This window comes from Mercenaria mercenaria, chromosome 1 (genome assembly GCF_021730395.1).
Source record: "Mercenaria mercenaria strain notata chromosome 1, MADL_Memer_1, whole genome shotgun sequence".
In the NCBI taxonomy this organism is placed as follows: Eukaryota; Metazoa; Mollusca; class Bivalvia; order Venerida; family Veneridae; genus Mercenaria; species Mercenaria mercenaria.
This window is the reverse complement of record NC_069361.1, coordinates 18,100,208-18,104,255: the sequence shown is the minus strand read 5'-3', so window position 1 is coordinate 18,104,255 and position 4,048 is coordinate 18,100,208.

Below are 4,048 nucleotides of genomic sequence, written 5' to 3'. Positions count from 1 at the left end.
CTAAAAAATGTCTACAATCCCTCTTTATATAAATATGATTCGCAATAAGGAAGTCATTGAGATATCTGACAAGTGGAATTTTTTTTGAATTTACAATGACATGAATGTGTCCAACACAGACGGACCTGCGCAGAGGTAATAAAATTTGGGGTCTATATTAATCAAGTTTTAGGTTCAAGAAGGAACTGAAACACTTAAACGATTATGCAAACAATATTTATTAGTACTATGATTTATATAAACGTCACAATTTTAAAATTGTCTTATGTAGTTATTTGTTAACAGACTTGTAACAAGTTTTACAGTGGGGATATTAATAGGCTTTATGAGCTCAGTATCACTATGCAAAGAAGGAGAAAAACATGTTTATTTTCACAGTAGAAAAAAGAAATGGGATTATGCTGCATTTAATAGGTTTATTTAATAGGTTCTTTTTAATAGCTCTGTTCCATCTAGGAAGACCGGGGCGACAACGACATCATAGTGTTTATTCATGTCTGACAACATTATTGTTCCTCTATAAAATAAAAGGCGTGATTTCCTTTTTTAATTTGACTTTTTTGCTCTGCTCTGCCATTTCAATTTAGACCTTCGTCGAATTCATCCTATCCACCCATACCTCCTTTTTTGCAAGCATACCAAGTACATTATCTAAATTTTATCATGAATCGAAAATCTTTGTTGCTTCTGTCTATCTATTTTTCAGGCTCCTGACGTATAATGTGTTTAAACCTTACTTGTAAGAGAACAAGACAGTAGAAGAATAATGTACCCCTGAAACAATATACAAGCCTATATAAAGACTGGTCACTTTATTTTGCTTTTTAATAAAATCTATATTAATGCTTTGGAAGCATGTAGAATTCGGCCAATCATAATAAAAGCAGACATTCAGTGAGTTTCCCGCGGACATGAATGTTTAAGGAATAAAATGCATAAAGGGGCAAATATCTTAAATGCTAGCGCTACTAGTAAACGTTCTTTTAAATTGCCATAAACTCGAAGTAGTAGAAAAAAGTTAAGTTTATTTTATGCCGTCTCTTTACAATGTGTTCGTAGAACTATGACCATTTCAATTGAAATTGTATTGCAAAAATATAGGAGTACCAGAACTGTATAAATGCAAACAGTATCATTTCTACAATTAATGTTTAGTTGAATATAGTATTAAGTATTAAGTCATGTTTGCATAAATATTGGTTGTAGTGAAGTTAATATTTTTCTAGCTGTGGTGGAAAAGCGTTCTATCTGTCTGAGGACCATCAGCCATATTTTATATTTGTTTGAGAGATGTCTTTGATCCCTTATCGTTAAAGGAAACCTAGAAATTGGCGAAATAGCCTTAATAACGGGTCTGCACTTACATGCTTCAGAGCTGTTTGCAATCTCTCGGCCGTTTTTTTTTTTTTTTTTTTTTTTGCTAAAATGATTAATTTTGTCGAGCATTGCGTGTTTAAAAAGCAAGTTACAATATTTACAATATTTAAAAATGTTTATTTTAACAAAACTAAGAAAGACATTTTGTAGCATACAGTTTTGAGGATACAAATACCATAATTCTGTATTGACCTTTTTAAAAGCATTTATTGTGCAACATAGCTGGGTATTTTTCATAGACATTATTCCATGTCATCAACTGATGCCGGAGGTTGTGACATAACGTGACGTTGTAAGTTGATGACAGTGTTAAGGTATAGGGAAAAGCCGCACAGTGCCTCAGATTGATATCATTTATCAGTTGCTTTGATCAGTATATACCGGTACTATGTTAAAAAGTCTTTGTTAAACCTATAACAGACTGGTCGCAGATTTTGTTTGACTCCTTGAAAGCTTTTATTTCCCAAGTTGACTGTACAAGATTCCGTTATCCCTTGAAGATCTTCGTGACCTTAGTAATCAGTGACAGAGAGTTAAAATTAGTGTGCATCTAAACATCACTGTTCCCCCATGCAAAGCATGCATTTGTTCATGAATAACAGGCAGTGATATGTCTAATGTAAAACCTTGGGTATATGCAATGTATATGTTGAAGGTAAGTATTCTTTGATTTTATTCCTCGTCTGTAGTTTTGCATAGTTCGTTAAAAATTACAAAAAAATATCTCTAGTTTTGGTTTTGAAGTATAATGTATCCTTGGTAATTCCCTATGCACTTATCGCTTGGGATAATTGTTCTTTCGCTGAGATATACATTTTAATTATTTTATTTGTTTATTTGTTTTCCTTGGCGGTTTATGTTGGAGCTAATGAAACTACGTAATATTAATTACAAAATACATTAAGTTTAATGTATATTGTATATTTTAAACACTATCTCACTTTTCCTGTTTTCATGAGAAAACTTTTAAAGGTTCGGCATTTTCCCGCTAAATTGTGTCTTTAGTTTTCATTTATACTACAGAATAAGTTGTAATTAGTATGACATACATATTAAATCAGACGCTCACTAATGTTCTAACGCAAAGATGATATTGCGTCTTGCTAATTAATGGTTACTGTCGTTCCCTATAGTCAGTCAATTTCATCATTTCATCTTTCACAAACTTCTGTCCTCGATTGAAAATTCTGAATGGTAGAACAGAAACACTTCGAGGGTACAGGAATTTAGTTCCGTAACAGTTTAGATATTCAAAATAGTCTGTCAAGTTATGCATATTAGAGAGATTTGATTACTGGGGTCCGATGGAAACGGAAACCCTTTATCCTCTTCTGCAATGTTCGGCGAGCACTTTAAAATCGTTAACAATACACGGTGTCCAAGAAGCGTTACCATTTATTCCAACTGGCAAGTACATATATTTATCGACTGAAAGTTTTCATACACTTCGGACATTAGAAAACTTTGAAACCTTATCATTCTGGTATGTTAAACTTACACATAATCAGTTCCGAGAAATGTTAGATTACATCGCTGGAAAACATCATATGAAATATATAGGGTTACAAGATGTTCAATGTTCAGACCATATGGGTAATTGCAGCGGCTTCAGTTTTGATTTGTCTTGCCATAAACAATTAAAAGTTCTAAATGTTGGACATATTCCACTTTCAGATATTCAAATAAATACCTGTTCCATGGAAGAATGCCGGGTAGTTCAGTTCCCTACCCCAGGTGTTTTATCAGCAATTCTGCAATATCTGCCTGCCGCAGCCAAACTAAAAACTTTTATTTGTCTTTATCTGACTGAAGCTAAGGACATAAGGACATAAGGACATTGAAATTGTAACGACCCCCCCCCCCACCCCACCCACGCGATTATGTCAGATAAAACGCATAAGATTCCTTGGGATAGATTTAAGCCAGATAAAAGAAATTCTACCGACTAACATGGAGCACTTTGAGTATTTTCGTTTGATAAAAGTAACTCTTACAGGAAATACACTCCGAAAAGTGATTGAAGTAGTTGAAAACTACACAAAACCTGTCGAAATTCAACTTCAGGACTGCATCATAGTTCCAGATGGGGAGTTTGAAAATATCAAAACAGAAATTAAAAGATCAAAAGCGTTTGACATAGAATTTGATGGTACAAATGACAGGAATGGATACGAATTTACATTTAAAAGACAATAAGTAATTTTTGAACAATTAGTAAATGAATTATGCAACTCATAGATAGCCCATATGCCTATATACAACTATTTGATGTGAACTTTCCATTCTTTCAAAGAACACGGTACATTTGTTTTATTTCTTCGAGTTTAACAAAGCTTCAGAGTATACTTAGGAAATACAGCATTTTGATATACTGATTTAAAAAGAATGTATTTAATGTAGGTTTTTGTAATGAAAGTCTATGAGAAAATCACAATTATATTTGCTTTTTGAGAGTTGGTCAGAATGTTTTTCTTAATGACCTCTAGGTCATCTTCGAATCTGGGTCATGTTGGGTCAAAAACTACGTCACTAGGTCAGATCAAAGGAAAATCTTGTTAACACTCTAGAGTCCACAGTTTAAGTTTGAAACTCATGAGATTTAGTCAGAATGTTTGTCTTGATGACCTCTAGGTCAAGTTGGAATATGGATCATGTGAGGTCAAAACCTAGG